Source organism: Balaenoptera physalus, assembly GCF_965194825.1.
Source record: "Balaenoptera physalus genome assembly, contig: HAP1_SCAFFOLD_1803, whole genome shotgun sequence".
Taxonomy (NCBI): Eukaryota; Metazoa; Chordata; class Mammalia; order Artiodactyla; family Balaenopteridae; genus Balaenoptera; species Balaenoptera physalus.
The window spans coordinates 84,891-102,604 of record NW_028125000.1 but is presented as its reverse complement, the minus strand read 5'-3'; the positions used below and the strand labels follow the sequence as shown (position 1 = coordinate 102,604).

Genomic DNA, 17,714 nt, shown 5'->3' with positions numbered 1-17,714 from the left:
GATAAAGAAACAGTATCGAGCAGAGCTTTTTTAACGAAAAAAGGGAGGAAGAAGCTGCAATTTCCTATTCCTACATTAATAATTTTCATTAGAGTCGGTGTTCTTTGTGGGAAGAGAAGAGAAAACTAAATATAAAACTAGAATTTATGCATTGGCCAAAATACACAGACCTAGAGGAAAATGTTGTCTAATTAAAAGATCACTGAAAATTATTTGCAGGCTATGATATCTACAATTACTAATCATTCTTATGTATAGTGTTCTATAGAGATTTTTTTTTTTAACATAGAGATTTTCTGAGACTTGACCAGTTTCTCAAGTGTCCCTCCAGGATAAAAAATAGTAATAAAAATAAAATTAAACATTTAATCAGTTTTAAAATTTAAAAATCATTTAAAGTTAATAAGGAGCCATAGAGTATTATTTATTAAGACTGTGAGATAGCAACATTTTAGATTTAAGTATACAGAACATAATAATCCTTTGAGAAAACAAACAAAAATTTAATAGAAGTGTACCATACATATGTTCAAATTAGGAAGTTTTAATTGACATGTGGTGTGGATTTTTTTCTTCATGCCTATTATTAGATTTAATATAGTTTACAGTTCAAAAGATTAAATCTCTTTGTATTATTATGGTTTGACAGTAAACCTGGATTTTCAAGCACATGGGTGACAGTAATGCAACTGGAAAGTTTCAGAGATAATAATACAGACCCATGTAGAGGGTGTAATTGTCCCAGGGGGGTAAGAGACATAGGTGTACTTGCTTATTCATAGACTGGTGACAGTTTACTATGATGCTAATCCTTACTTGTTTGAATGAATTAAATATATTGAAAATGAATGGTCATGAAGGCTGAAACATTTGACGCTAACATCCTAGCAACATTTCTTAGTTTCCTGTTGGTACCGAAGTACAAAATGCTAGGAAATATCAGTGACGTTTATTGAAGCGATTTCCTTTTTCTGTACTTGTGGGTTGATACTTCCAATCAAGTGTTGCTGATTAGATTCTGAAAGCATGTAATTGATTTTCAAACTCTTTACATCCTGGTTGCTATGTTTAAACAGCCACATGAGAAACATTTCCTGAGTCTAGGTAGATTGCTTTTTGTTTTACATGAGCAATAGCTTAAAAGGTGAGTTGACATTTAAAGAAATAAATATTCAAGCACGAGGTACATTTGAAAGTCATTAAGATTAATAAAGGTTTACAATAACATATTATCCTTAAGTGTTGACACAAATACTATGCTGTACTTATCTGACACTAATCTGTCTAACATATGAAGAATGGAAGCAATGATTTGATTTTGACCCAAATAATGATGTAATCATAACCTTTGCAAGAATGAATTAAAGCATATTCTAACCTTTTCATTATTTCACATTTTCACTACCAGAAAATCATTACTCAAAAGGGAAAGGAATGATTTTGCAACGGGGTCTTGCTTAGGGTTATATTTCAATTCCTCATAATGAAACATAAAGAAAGGACAGGAAAAAGAAGGTGAGGACATTCTATCAAATCACTACTTGCAGTGTTTCATATGTAATACTCAGTATAGTTTAAGACTTAACCAAGAGAACAACCCATTATGTCTCAGCAGCAAATCTGTCAATATGCTGATGGAGCAGAGGCATAATATATGTTATTTGAATATTGCAACAGGTAACTTTTATTTGTAAAATGCAAGGAAGATTTTACTTGAAGGGAAAAACTTCACAACCTAAGGATTTAATTAAAAAATATCAAGTGAACAAAAATTCTGAAAGCCTGTGAACATTAAACTAGATGAAAATTACAAACTTTTAATATGAAAAATTAAGTAGATCATCCCTTGATTTGTTGAGCATAATAAAGCTTATTGAAACTAATCAAATGACATTTTTTCTTATGAAGGTCTTTCTGATATATAGCATTGGAAACTTACTTCATTGTTCATGATCATTAATGCTGAATTTAATTTAATTCTATTTATTTTAATATTCAAACCTTTATTAGCTTCTGACACCGGTCAACCCCACTCCTGGGAGCAGTTCCCTCCTATACTTGCAAGATCATTTAATATCTACTTCGTAAGGAAGTCTGCATTTAGACTCAGGTTTGTTTGCTTGATTAATCTGGTGAACTTAAAGACATTGCTTAGTCAAAATTCAAACAACACATGGATTCTAAATTGCTCCAAGGTCAATTCTCAATTCTATACAATTTGCTGATTTTTAAAGGGGGGAACAAAAAGATTTTCTAACTTTTCTCCAATTGTTTCCAAGGACAACTGACAATTTAATGCTATCATTTACATGTAGGCCAAAACGTGATTTGTTCCTGTCTCCTTTTCATTTAATTCAACTTAAAAAAAAAAAATGTATTGATGGCCCACAATGAGCCAGGTTTTATTTCACTTTCCAAAGATACTTTAGTGAATCAAACAAAGATGCCTGCCTTTGTGGAGCTTATATTCTAGAAGCGACGGGGCAGCAGATAATGATAAACATGGACACATAAATGATATTTTACATTAAAAGGCAATGAGCCTTATGGAATGAAAGAACAAGGAAAGGGTTTTCAATTGTAGGCGGGGCCTGGGGGTGGATTATACTTTTACTTAGGCTGGTATGGGTAGACCTCCTTTTGGTGATAGTTGAGCCAAAAATTTGAAGAAGTGAGGGACTTCACCCATGAAGATATCTGGGGAAAATTGACCCATTCAGAGTCAGAGCAAAATCCTAAATGTGGAACTTGTCTGGTATGTTTGGAGAAAGCTATGAAGCTAGTGTCACCGGAGAAGCAGAAGGTGAACCGGAGCTCCCGCTGCATCTCAGTGATGTGAGATGTCTGAGAACTAAGGGAGGGGTAATCATGTGGGGCTTTTAAGTCATTTTGAAGAGTTTGGTTTATATTCAGAGTGAAATGGGAGCTAATTTAGAAAGACTGAACTTCTGTTTGTTAATGACAATTCTGGCTACCATATAGAGAAGTTGTGGGAGAGGAACTGGGGTCAAATCAGGTCACCTAACGATGAAGCGCTTCCTGTAATTCAGACAGGGAGTGACAGAAAATACAGCCAATCCAAATAAGTACATCTATTTCAGGAAACACCCTGAAGCATCTTTGAATAGGACACTATCTAGTTTACACACCAGTCACATCCGATATTCAAAGGATTTTATAAGGTTATCACTTTAAGTTAAGTTTGGGAACACACATTCACTCCTCTTCTGTGGAGAATGGCTTTTGGCAAGATATTTTTAGTGCCATAACTACATTTCAGTGTGAATTATTTGGTGTGCAGATTATATAAAACGCTTTGACGTATACTATATCAGTACACAGTAAAATCAAAGAGGAGAACTAAGCAGGGCTTAATTCATAGGCCTAGTGTTGCAAACTTCTTTCCCTTTGTCCCTCTGAAATCTGCTTCTCAGAGTTAGACACAATAGGTTGAGCAACAAGCAAGGATTAGGTATGGTTCACATATGATTCCAGAGTTGGTTTATAATCTTGAATGAGAACTGAAAAGTCAAAACCCCTTTACTACAATTCCTTTTCATGTGACTCTTGGGCATGCCATGTTTAAGAGGTACTGTGCCCCACATCCCTTTAGAAATACTAAGTATTTATCTAACTGCCATTCTCCTAGCTCTTTCTAGTCATGGTTCCAAACTGAGCCATGATTTTGAACCATCATTCAACATTTTAACGAGTATGTATTTATGTATCTAGTAAGTTTGGCCAGCCTGGCATTTTCATATGGATTCCCACATATACAGTTTAGGAAGATTACACACATTAAAATGGTTCTTTCTTCCAAAAGTCCCTGTTATATTTACTATAGAGAAAAAAAATTGGATGATCATTTTAACCCTTGCTAATGTTTTTTACAAGATTACAAAAAGTTTTATCTAATAAATAACATAAAATATGTTTTATAAAATATAGATAAATTTTACAAAATATATACAGAGGTTGTATTAATAATTAATAATTAGTAAATAATTAATAACCAATACAAAACCAATCAGGGGGTTGCTGCTCAGATACACAATTATGAGGATAAAAACAGAACAAAAACAAACATCACTGGAATACAGACCCCCCTCAGCTCCACCACTAACTAATAATAGGGATTGTCCTTAAGGACCTCCTGCCTCCCTCTTGCTGTCAGAATCCATTGTTAGCGACACCCTTTCTCTTTCATCCCTCCACATGTGTACAAAACTCCCAGTACAACTGTATTTAGCTGTGTTCTTTCTCATATCAGGTAAAAAGTAATACGCAAATAAATATGTAATCAACGAGGTGAGTTATTTGTCAAATCTTGTGAGTTGCAAGGCCTTCTTAGTATGACAGCTAAGGAGAAATTCAATGTTTATATTAGAAAAAAAATGAATTTAATTATGAAATGTAATCAGCACTCATATGCTGTGTGCCTGCTCCTTGAAAAAAGTTTTGCTAAGTCATGCCTTCAATTTCAAGACCTTACAGTTCATTGGAATGAGGAACTATGAATAGATATGTGCACATCACTACCTCCAGTATAAGACACTGGGAGAGAAGAGCTGGAAGGTAGCACTATAATGCCCTAGATTGCACTAGACATTAAATCTTTACCCATAGGATACCCATTTCATTTTACTAAATGGCTCTCTATAAACCTAGTGAAATGAATGATTTGCCAGATATTGTAAAGAGGGTAGAACTACAGGATTTTATAGTGTAGGTTCAAACTCTTTGCCTGACTCTCGTAGTTTATAAGCTAGTCTCTTGCAGCCTTCACACAATGATGTTAAAAGCAAAGCAGCTACAAATTCCCTACCGTCGTCCTGGGCCCCCGTATCTCCAACCAGGAGTCGCTGAGAGGACAGAGCAAAGCGTCACCCTGCTGAATAGCAATTACTGCTTCTGTAATACCTATAATAACTGGCCCTAGTTTATAAAATTGAAACAAATTGCTTACAAGTGATTATTTTCAAGCAACATAAATAGTTTAAAGCTACTGCATCTGAAAAGTTAATTACCCTGAGTGCAACTCAGCATAATTTGCCTTTATAAAATATTTTATATTAAAAACCAGGCTGTTCACTAATGTCAGACGAAGGATTGTTCCCTTTGTGACAAGTTCACTTTTAATTTGCTTTTATTAATTATTTACTGATCCTATTAATAAAGAAAAACTGGAAATATATTACATAGCCTTTTATTTTTGGAAATTGAGATATATTTAGAACTAAAGAGGAAATGAAGGAAGTAAATGTTCTTGTAATTCTTCACTCTCTGGCCGCTTCTATTCCAGAGACAGGAACAGCCCCCAAGACCACACTGTGAATTCGTCTGAGAATATCAACTGGGCTCAGAAACTTCCTCTCCCCCGCCCTCCAGCAAAACACATTTTATAACCAATCTTAACGAGCTGCAGTCTAGTGACTGTCAGTGGTCAGACCAACAAAGCTGACAAATTAATTTACCTTAAAGCATAGTTAAGTGGTAATAGCAGTGCTGTTTTCTCAGAGAATGTTTGCATTTCAGTAGGGACTCCAGGTTACCCCAAAGGAATTGACAATTAATAGTGAAGCTATACAAATGGCACTGATCAGAAATACCTATACAAATGGGACAGTATTAAGGTATATATATTTTTTCTACATATATTTGCTCCTACAATTTCAATTAGGTAATGATTTTGTTTTCTTTCTCAATGGACATTTGTTGTAGGAAAGCAGAAAAAAGCAGCTTAAAGCCAAAGACTTTTCCAGTATTTTATAAAATCTGAAATTGAATAAAGAGGTAGGTGTTCCACGTTAGAAATAAAGAGGATGATAACTTTGGGAAAGACAAGCCAACAACAGGCTGGTTTTCCCCAAGGATGAAAGCAGGTTGGAAGAACCTGAGGATTGTGAGAGTCGTGAGCCGACCTCCACCTGTTTGTGGGGAGGAGGCTGGGGGTGAGCTCGGGCTTATGGAAAAGGATGGAACTGAGCAACGTGGACGCTGGATCCCCACCCAGGAGCATCTGTATTGACCTAGTTCCTGAGCACGGCCCAGAAGCAACAGAGCTAATGGGAATGTGTCCTATAATACCTTGGGGCCATGTAAACATGTAAAGCACTGCGTTGTGCTGGAGTGGAAGTGTGCGCCCCACTAATTGAGTTTAAATTGTACTTCTCCCATTCCTAGTAACTCTATTATTGCATCCACACTCCAATCTCTCAGCTTCTGTCTTTCTAGGTGTCTCCCTGAGCACTATACATCACAGCAGATGCAAAGCAGGGTGTGATACATCTTTCTGGAGCATCAAGTTTTTTTTGTTTTTTTTTTTGTAAAGTATTTATTTATTTATTTATGGCTGTGTTGGGTCTTAGTTTCTGTGCTAGGGCTTTCTCTAGTTGTGGCAAGCGGGGGCCACTCTTCATCGCGGTGCGCGGGCCTCTCACTGTCGCGGCCTCTCTTGTTGCGGAGCACAGGCTCCAGATGCACAGGCTCAGTAATTGTGGCTCACGGGCCCAGCTGCTCCGCGGCACATGGGATCTTCCCAGACCAGGGCTCGAACCCGTGTCCCCTGCATTGGCGGGCAGATTCTCAACCACTGCGCCACCAGGGAAGCCCGAGCATCAAGTTTATTAACTAGAATTGGAAGAACCAAGGAGTCCTTGGAACAAGAACTATCCCCCTCCCCCACCAACACGGAAGACAGAAGAGTGGGGGAGGGGAGACGTGACCCAGGAATGACAGTCCAGTCTCTGAAGTTTCACCCAGGTGGGGGTTGAGGGGCAGACCTGCAGCCACGGTGGCCTCGCCTTCGGTCGCCCGGGCTGCTCCGGACCATCCTCTGAGCTGGCCAGGGTCTTGGATACGATGCTTCTGAAGGCCGCGCAGAGAACACCCTCATCTTCCCCTGCACCGGGCCCCAGGGAGCGCGGCGGCCTGACCTTCCTGCCTCGGTCATGCATGGGGTTCACATGGGCTCACTTTATTATGACGCCGCATGCTGGGCAGCTTGCAACAAAGATGTTTCAAAACAAAGTTCCAGATTCTCCTAGCCACCCCTTGCTTTTTCTGGCTGTGGCCAGAGGGAGTGGATGAGGACACACTCTCAGGCTGCCCAGTGTGGGAGGACCCTCCAGTGTTGGACACACCCGGGGGGCAGCTGGTTCCCTCTGGGGCTCCAATCCTGCTGCTGGTGGAGGGGGATGTCCCAGTGCCACACTGGGGGGCTGGGCTGGGGGTGGCAGTCCTCGACTGCAGGCTGGGTGGGGGACAGGCAGACTCACCGGTCTTCTGCCCCGCCTGCTGGTCTTCCTGCAGCTGCACGTTTTCTCCCTGGTAGAGCCACCTGCTTTTCAGGGGGGACACCACAGGGCTTGGAGAAGGCTCGAGTTCACTGCCGCTGAGGTCCCCGCGACAGAAGGGCCTCACAGTTACGATGGAGGCCCCTACCTGGGGTTTCTTGGCGCTCACACTGCCTGTTCCAGCATCCTGGATCTGGTCGCAAGTCAAGCCCAGAGTCGTCACCGTTGTCACCTTCAGGTCCTCTTCACAGGGTGGCTGCAGTGGCTCCTTCTGGCCCATGTTTAACCAAGCATGCCTCATGAGGTCAGGTAAGGTGCCTCTGTCACTGGGGTTGAGGGCAATCATTTTTTGTAATAGATCCCTTATCTCCAAAGACAGATAAGGTGGGATGTGGTATTTCCCTTGTAGGACTTGCTTCCGCAGCTCCTGGTAGTCTTTTCCCCAAAAGGGCTGGCACCCAGTTACCATGGCGTAGAGCACTACTCCCAGGCTCCACACGTCCACCGCAGGGCCGCTGTAGCTCTGCCCCAGGAAGATTTCCGGGGCAGAGAAAGGGGGTGTGCCGCAGATTGTGTCCATTTGTCCAGAGTCATCACACTTGTTGCTGAAGCCAAAGTCTGTAAGTTTGATATTCATGTTGGAATCAAAGACGAGGTTCTCTGGCTTCAGGTCCCGATGCACGATGCCCCTCTGGTGGCAGTGCTGCAGGGCGGAGAGCAGCTGCTGGAACGGGCCTCGGGCCTCCGCCTCTGTCATACGGTCATGGATCTTCAAATACTGGCACATGTCCCCCCCACTGAGGTACTCCATCACCAGAATAAATGCCTCCTCTGTGTTAATCGCCCCCAGCAGTTTTACAATATTGGGGTGATTCAGGAGCTTCATACTGCACACTTCCCGGAAAAGTGCCTGGGCACTTGCGACGCTCTGACGCCTTTTCTTAACCACCTTGAGAGCCACCTGTGTCCCGGTCAGAATGTGCCGCGCCAACTTCACTTTACCGAAGGTGCCTTCACCAATGGTGCAGAGGATCTCAAAGCCATCAATATGAGCCTCCTTGTCAGCAGAGTTGGCTGTAAGGCCCTGCATCATGGTGACCTGCTAACTACACTGACTGACAGCACTACCTAGCAACGCTAAGTACGCTAACTAACAATGCTAACTGTACTAACAGTGCTAAGTGTGCTGTCTCTACTAACAACGCTAACTACGCTAACTGTACCAACGGCGCTAACTAGCACTAACTACACTAACTATGCTAATCAAGTATTAACTACACCAGCTATGCTAACTATACCAACAGTACTGACTATGCTAACTGTACTAATCTAGCAATACTAACTAAAATTAAGATACAAATGAGAAAAAGAACAAAGGAAGAAAAGAAAGCAGAAGAAATGGAAAAGAAACACCATAAAATTGAGAAGAAGAAATTTAAAACTAAAAGAAATGATAAAGAGAGAAAAGTGAGAAGAAGGCAAAGAAGAAAGAAAAATGAGAAAAATAAAAAAGAGTAGAGAAAAGAGAAAAACAAATCAACAAAATGGCAGAAACAAGGAAAAAACAAGCTAACTGTAGGTCCAAGGCCGTCAGGTCACCAAAAGCAGCTTCCTGGGCTCTAAGGACCAAAAACCTGGGCCCAGCTGCCCCTTTTACAGGGCTCTGTGAAGTACATCACAGTGGTGCACTCTGAGGTCAGAGCAAGAAATGGACGCATCACAGCTGGGGGTAAACCACAGGGGTTTTCTCACTTCTTGAGTTCAAGGCCCCTTTACACTTAGGAAAAAGGATCCCAAAGAAATTTTTCTTTACGTGTGTTATTACACATTGGTATTCACTTTGTTATAAATTAAAATCTGTAGGATACTTCAGTGGCCTTTTTATTTCTCGTTTGAAAATCTGTAATAATTTTAAAGACCTCATAATGTCTACACTTGAAATATTCAATTCCTTTTCCTTAAATTCTGGTCTCAAAATAATGTTACAACTTAACTGACTTCACGATACTATACAAAATGTTCTGCCGCATAAGACACGATAAGGTACATTATGAAAGTTCTATGAAGCTGAGAGAAGATTTGCCAGGAAGGTCATGAGCAGATTTCTCATCAGGAGCCTCGGAGGCCAGATGGCATGGCTCAATGTACTTCAAGTGTTGAAGGAAAGAAACCGTCAACCAAGAATCCTATATCTAGCAAAACTTTCCTTCGAAAATGAGGGAGAAATCAAGACATTCCCAGTTAATCAAGAGTTGAGAGAGTTCTTAACCACCAGACCCGCCTGCCACAGGGAGTTCTTCAGGTTGGAGTCAAGGACCCTGCACAGTAGCTCAAAGCCTTATGAAGAAATAAAGACCTCTGGCAAAAGTAGATAGACGGGCGATGAGAAAAGCTAATACTGTTGTAACTTTGGTTTGTAGCTCCACTTTTTGTTTTCTATTTGATTTAAGACACTAATATATAATAAAACACACCACACACATAGAAATCAAAAAAAAAAAATCTATACCTAAAGCTATTACTAGAATTAAAAAATTTCACACATCTTATTAATATATACACTTGATGAAAAAAGCGTTGAAACTTAGCATCAATATTGATATAACTATTTAGGAATTTAGATGACATGTTCCCCTATGTAATTAAATTAATATTTGGGAGAAAATTAGGAGATAAAAATTCTTTGAAATCTTAACATTTCATTATAAAAATAACCTTAATAATTACATAAATGAAGTAGAACTTTGGTGTGTAGATTTCTATCTACATATACATGGAAAATTATGAAATATATACAAACATGTACACACAGAATGGCCTTTACATATTCTATGAAAAATTCGTTCCCACCAACTAATGTATCACGGAAAAAAATTTCCAGAGGAGATATAGATAGATAGATAGATAGATAGATAGACAGACAGACAGACAGATATGGATATATGTATCTATGTTTGCCTCTACAGACCCTTACTAGTAGTTGACATTATGGATGGTTCTACTAATTGACTCTTCTCAAATTTCTCCATGTAAGTTTTAGATAAACATGTAGGACAGCTTTCTTACCATGTGGGTAGTAAATGGGAGCAACAAGGACTATTGAAGGAGAACACAGCACATTGCTGCGTTAGTCTACTGAATATACTAAAAGGTGAAATTGAACCATCCCCATGTCAATCCTTGGGGATTAAGCAGAAGAACAAGGTGTTTACGTTACTCAAGTTTCAAACAAGCGAACAGACACCTCAGCACTTCCAGGTAACTACATTTCCACAAAAACTCCTATGAACATGCCAATAAGTCGAGAGCATCAAGAACTATGGCTAAAGAGGCCTTATGAGGCACTCAAAGACCTCACTTAGCCTAGAGTAAGTGGTTATACAGACTAATCCTTCTGTAACCCAAGTGAGGGGTGGAGAAGAAGCACTTCCTCATAGCATAGGGCAGTGGTGATGGACAGAGAATATGCAAGGAATGAACTCTTAATACTGGCATCTTGTAGGCACACAGAGTATATAGATCATAGGAACAATGAGAAAAGAAACCTTTAGTTCCTTTAATTGGCTGAATTCATTAGAGGCTAGTATGGTTTAGACAAAAAAAAAAAAAAAGAGGCTCTTTCTAGCACAAGAGTTGGAAGATTGGTGGCCTATTTCAGTAGTTCTTATATAATCCAAACTCAGGTGAACAAGTGTTAGAGACAATATACTTTATTATGATCAATCTTTGTAGGAGAGGCATAAACCCAGTCTGATTATATTTGAAAAAAAACTACTGTGATAATACTTCCCTTCCACGTGTTGGAGTATAATCTGCCATAATATATTTGGAGAAAATCTCGAATTTATCACATTCACAGTGAAAAAAAGAACAATCTGCCAGGGATTGGGGAGGGGAAGAGGGAAGGATGAACAGCTAGAGCAGACAGGATTTTTAGGGCAGTAAAACTATTCCACATGATGTGGTGGTAATGGTGGGTACATAACATCATGCCTTTGACAAAACCCACAGAACTGTAGATCACAAAGAATGTGAGCCCTTAAAATAACTGACTTTATTTTATAACAATGTATCAATGTAGGTTCAATTTTAACATGCTTACCACACCAAGGCAAGATGTTAATAATGAGGGCAAGGGAAGGAGTGGGAGGGGGAGTATATGGGAACTCTGAACATTCTGCTCAATTTTTCTGCAAGCTCAAAACTATGCTAAAAATAAATTCCAATAATTCAAACAATGGAAAGGGAATAAGAAAGGCATATGAAGTTAATACTAAACTAAAAACTTTGGAGTAGGCATATTAATTTCAACAAAGCTGATTTAAGAATCAGCTTGGGACACCTGGAAACAAAGGGCAGGGTTAGCCCCTACAGCCAGTGCTGCTTTACAAGATTTGGAATAAACACATAACTGAGTCTTTTGCTCCATGTGGGAGTGAAGAAAAGTGTAGGAGGGGCCTTGCCTCCAGCCTTACAGTCAGCTCCCTGAGGGGTTGTTCTCTATCTTGTTTCATACTGAGACTGTTTATTGGTGACATTCTTTCTGGGTCAAAACCATTCCAGTGGGGGTAAGCTGAGACGAAGTGAGAGAGTGTCATGGACATACATACACTACCAAATGTAAAATAGATAGCTGGTGGGAAGCAGCCGCATAGCACAGGGAGATCAGCTCGGTGCTTTGTGACCACCTAGAGGGGTGGGATAGGGAGGGTGGGAGGGAGATGCAAGAGGGAGGAGATACGGGGATATATGTATGCATATAGCTGATTCACTTTGTTATACAGCAGAAACTAACACAACATTGTAGAGCAATTATACTCCAATAAAGATGTTAAAAAAAAATTTTTTTTTAATTAAAAATACCAAGGAAAAGGTGGGACATTACATATTAATAAAAGTATCAATTCTCCAAAAAGACATAAAACTCCTAAAGTTGTGGAATCTGACATCAAGCTTTCAATATATGTGAAGCAAAAACTGATAGATCAAGTAGGTACAGAATCAGTAAGGATAGACTTGACCTGGACAGTAATAGCAATCAAACTAATATAATTGGCATTTATAGACTACTCCACTCAACAACAATGAAATATACATTTTTCTCAAGCTCATGTGGATCACAGAGAAAAGTCTCAAGAGGAATTTTAAAAAGCAATTATATAGAATTAAAAATTTTAAAAAAATTGTAGATACAGAGAAAGCAGTGCTGAGAGGAAAATTAAGTGCATATATTCAGAAAGAAGAAAGATCTATAATCAGTAATCTGAGCTCCACCTCAGGAAACTAGAGAATGAAGAACAATTTAATATTAGTGTAAGCAGAAAGTAAAAAGAAATAATACATATGTGAGCATAAGTTATTGAAACTGAAAACTTTAGTAGAGAAAATCAATGAAACCAAAAACTTCTTTGAAAAGACCAGCAAAACTGATAAACCTCTAGCCAGGTTAACAGAAAAAGAAAAGAAAAGAAAAAATAATTACCAATATCAGAAATCAAAGAGACGTCATCCTGACCTGTTTCATGAATGTTAAAAAGGCAGTAAAGAACAACAAGCAGAACTCTATAATTTAGATGAAACAGAATGATTTCTTCACAGACACAAATGCTTAAAACTTACACAAGGAGAGACAGGTAATCTGATCAGGCCCATATCTATTAAAAAAAAATTGTATCAATAATCAAAAACCTTCCAAAAAAGAAACCTTCAGTTCAGATAGTCACCAGTGAATTTTACCAAATCAAAAGAAAGGGTGCCAATTACCACAATCTCTTCCAGAAAACAGAAGCTGAGGAAACTCATTCTATGAGGTCAGCATTACCATAATACCAAAACCAGACACAAGCATTACGTGAAATAAAAATATTTATATATCATGTTAAGAAGTTGAAAACTTTCTCACTAAAATCCAGAAAAAAGGAAAGATATTCTCTTTTACTCTTCCTACTCTCCGTTTTACTGAGATTTTTAGCTAGTATTTTAAAACAAGAAAAAAAAAAAAAAGAGAAAGTATTTGGCTTGGAAAGGATTAAATAAAGCTGTCTATACTTGCAGATGACATGATTGTCTCTGCAGAAAAATATAATTTTGGAAAATTATGGAAATAATAAAGGACTATAACAAGGTCACAGGATTCATGGTTTAGTATATATTTTTGTGTATATGCTATACATACATATATATGTATTTTGTATATATACCGTACATATAAATATAAACACACATTCATTTAATAAGTCAATGAAATTTGAAATTAAAACATACCATGTTGGGCTTCCCTGGTGGCGCAGTGGTTGAGAATCTGCCCGCCAATGCAGGGGACACGGGTTCGAGCCCTGGTCTGGGAAGATCCCACGTGCCGCGGAGCAACTGGGCCCGTGAGCCACAACTACTGAGCCTGCGCGTCTGGAGCCTGTGCCCTGCAACAAGAGAGGCCGCGACAGTGAGAGGCCCGCGCACCGCGATGAAGAGTGGCCCCCGCTCGCCGCAACTAGAGAAAGCCCTCGCACAGAAACAAAGACCCAACACAGCCAAAAATAAATAATAAAATAAATAAATTAATTTAAAAACCACTGTTTGTGGTATTTAAAAAAAATAATAATAATAATAAAGGAACCCAACTACTAATGTGACCTCCGGGGAGGCTGACCAACTCCTCCTGGCTTGCCTGGGGCTCCCCCAGTTTTAGTGCTGAAAAGCTCCTTGTCCGAGGACATCCTTGGTCTCAGGCAAACCAGGACAGGTGCTCACCCTGCCTCCAGGGTCCCCCTTGGTCTGACCCTGACTCTTCCCTACTCTCCCACCTCTTCCTCTTGCTCCAAGATGACTGGCGGCCCTCAGTTCCTCCATCAGGGCTCACTCCTGCCTCCCGGCCTGCCTTTGCCCGTGCTCTTCCCTCATCTGGAATACTCTTCACTTTACTCACTCTCCAGCTCTCAGCTCAAATGTCACTTCCTGGGGCCAAGCTTCTCTGACCCGATCCCAACCCCCAGGCTTGGTCACATCCCTGCTACACTCTCTCACAGCACACGGTGTGCTTTTCCTTCACAGCACGCATCACAGTTTATACAACTGTGTTTGTGTTTGGTTAGTGTCTGTCTCCCTGTGTAGGTACATGTCTTCAGGACTGGGATTGTGTCTGTTTTCTCTCTGCTTTCTCGGTCCCTAGGAACACGGTAGACAGTTAATAAATATTTGCTGAATAAAGAAGATGAACTGATGTAGTCAGAATCCAGTCCACACGTCTCCACGACAGAGACTGCCAGCCAACCCCAGTATCTCTTCTCTCTTCTTCCACAGGACTAGAATCCTGACTTTGGCTGGCATTCCACCTTCCCTACGTGCTGGGTATAGCCCTGTAAGTGAATTCTGGCCAAGAAGTGCTATGTGCAGTTTTCAAAAGGTTCTATTGAGAGGGGTGTGTACTCCTTGCCCTCCCTCCTCCCTCCTAGCTGGAATGTAGGTGTGATAACTGACATTCAGCAGCCATCTTGGATCAGGAAGTAGCTGTGGGCGTGAAACCCCTGCAGGGTGGAAACAAAGTGGAAGGAGCCTGGGCCTCTGACACTATGGAGCCCATTCCAGCCCTGGGGAGCCATGTCTGAGCTTTGCCATAAAAGAAATAAACTTAATTCACTTATTTGGGGTTGTTCTGTTACTCCACCATACCTAATCCTGCCTAACAGCCTCTCTCTTGCTGGTCCCTTCTGACTTCTAACATGCATGTCAGAAATGGTGTGGGAATTCCCTGGTGGTCCAGTGGTTAGAACTCCGCACTCCCACTGCAGGGGGCACGGGTTCAATCCCTGGTCAGGAAACTAAGATCCCACAAGCCATGCGGTGTGGCAAAAAAACAAAAAAGAAAAGAAAAAAGAAAAAAAAGAAATGGTGAGCCACCACTCTGTTTTCCCTTCCCTTAAATACACTCATGTAAATATAAAGCAGGAAGTGAGGCTGTGAAGCGGTCACCTAGTGGGATGGCTTCGGGGTAGTGGAATGAGCAGGCCCCAGGGAATCAGGAACTGAGCTCCAGGTCTGGTCCTAGACAGTCGAGCAACTTGGACCTCAGCTTCCTCCCCTATAAACAAACACAAGGAGGCCAGGCCACTCACCACCGTTCTCCTCCAAATGCCTCTTTATGTTAACATGTTTCAGAGTTATGTTAGTGGAATAGTCACGCTGTGGTACAGGCACAGGATTTTAAGTAGTTGTGAAACAACTGAGGTTCAACTAAACTCAAAACATTACTCAAAACTTGCCCTACAGGAAAGATGCCTGAGCGTGTACAGAAGATACATGAGACCTTGACAAGTGCCAGCAAATACTCCACCCGAGACATGCGTGCTTAGATCTGCAGGTCTATTACACCAGCTGACCTGAAAGCAGAATTCTGATAAAGAGCCTTTTCCGCAAGGGCTTGTCTGGGACCCCAGTTTCTAAATGACAGCAAGAAATAAAAGAGGAAGGTTGAGGAGCCTGGGGGAGCGGGAAGGGAAAGGAGAATTGTACCATCACATGTTACAGGCTCCAAACTTTGAATGAATCAGTGAGGTATATGTGGGAGAAGATGCTGGAATATCCAAGCATGAGGAACAGTGCAGTACAAGGTAGGTCTATACGCAGTGGCCGTACCAGTCCTCTGTCATGACAATCAGCTGAGTACCCCAAACTGAGTTTAACAAATGTTTAAGAAACAAGAGAGGGATACACCGTGGATAAAACTGATCTAATAAACTCTCAGTTTGAGTGATTTTTCTCTTTATTTCAGATTTCAGAGGAAGGAATCGATGCACCCGAGTCTTGCACTGCTTCAGGTGCAAAACTGAGGGACCCAACATTTATATTAATAATTCGATTGGCTACGTCTGCATTTCACGGTTCGAGGCCAGCCTTAGCTACAAACTGAACTCCCAGTTCATTTGTTAAATACCAAGTAAAATGACACAGAGCTGATCGGGTCCGCTGACTTCAGTGCCACTCAGCCCTTCACATCTGGGTGGTGACTGACTGTCCTCGCCCACGCCGGCCTGGCTGGCCATCTCTTCCACTTCCCCTGTCCTCTCAGCCATTCTGCTGCTTCCACAGCATTTCAACCTATCCTGGCAGGCGATTTGGAAGACACAGAGCACTCAGTTTTCCTGTCACTTTAGCGATCTCACAGCAAAGTTGAGGTCTTCTTGTCACAGATCAACAAATATAACCACGATGTGCCTGCTGTCACTCACTCTAAGACCCAGGGAAAGGTTCTCTCTTTACAGGGAAGAAGTTCAGTCCACCTCAGCTTGGGAGACACAACGCTCCGGGGAACCCTCTCTGCCCCGGCTGAGGGGAGAGACACACAAGGTTCAAAGCCCGCGCCCCTGCCCACCTCCGCTCCTGAGCCACTTGGGAACTGGCCTGTACCCACGAGGTCCTCCACGCCTGGGGGCAGCAGGAGCTCAGGTCCACTGTAATGGGCACATGAGAAGGCAGGATACTTTTTTTTCTTTCAGTGAAAAAGACAGCTGTATTTGATTTACATTTAACAAGATTTACAAAAAGGGGTAGGGGTGGTCCTGGGCTCCTGGCCCCCCCAGATCTGGGCAGTGCCTCCAGGACAGCCTGTCTGACAGGCCGAGACCGGGACCCCCAGGTCTTCTGGGTCCCTTCTGGCCGCCTGGGCCTCAGCATCTGACGTCCAGCTTGACCTCTGAGGTGGGCCCACGGCACGGAGCCCACCCGGAGTGCGGGTGCCCCACAGGCCAGGCCAGGCCGGGAAGGCATCTTGTGGCTCTGGGGGCCGCAGGCACTCAGGCCCCACCCAAGAGGCCAAACCCAGGTATCTGGGCAGCTGCTGGTGCCCAGGGAAGAGGGCTGGGATTCTGCTTCTAAGTTGGGAGAGGACTCTTGAGAAGCTAACTTCCAATTATCGATACATTATTACTCCCTCTGCCAGAAGACTAACCCTAACTAATAGTCAATAAAAATCAATAACACTGGCAAGCAGAGAAAGAGCTAATACGGTGTTTTAAATTACTATGTAACTAACATCCAACAGTTCCACATAAACTCAAAGTCAGAGTCACCTGGTTAAATCAACAATGAAAGACTTACTATTAAATTCTTAATTCAGAGGTTTATTGAGCATAGCATCTTACGTGCTACAGTTTCTGGGATTGTTGTTTATTACCTGGGAATCCCAGCAACAGTACTAACAGACAAGGGTCCTTAGAAATGAACATAAACATTTTATTATCCTCTTATTTTAAACATGATGGCCTCTGTCTATTCCGGCTCAATTAAATGAAAAAGTAGAAAAATAGAGTATGACTAGAACAAAAGATCACTGGAAAAATGAGTGTATAAACCAAAACTTTTCCCTGTTGACTTACTGTAACGTGACATTTAAGTGTTCTTCCATTCAATTAATTACAAATCAAT

At 41.2% G+C, this 17,714-nt stretch overlaps 1 long non-coding RNA gene and 1 pseudogene across 3 annotated transcripts in view; both read right to left on the bottom strand.

Moving 5' to 3' along the window:
- LOC309654047 overlaps positions 1-17,714 on the bottom strand; it is a 97,948-nt gene that overhangs the window by 15,566 nt on the left and 64,668 nt on the right. For both annotated transcript variants that reach the window (XR_014259774.1, XR_014259775.1), the window contains one exon: positions 13,560-13,714. This is a non-coding gene — a long non-coding RNA (uncharacterized lncRNA). The remainder of the gene's footprint in view (positions 1-13,559; positions 13,715-17,714) is intronic.
- On the bottom strand, positions 4,719-8,700 carry LOC309654050 (serine/threonine-protein kinase MARK2 pseudogene; annotated as a pseudogene). The gene is made up of 2 exons: positions 7,519-8,700; positions 4,719-4,862 (listed from the first exon to the last, which is right to left on the bottom strand). The product of its transcript is annotated as a serine/threonine-protein kinase MARK2 pseudogene (transcript).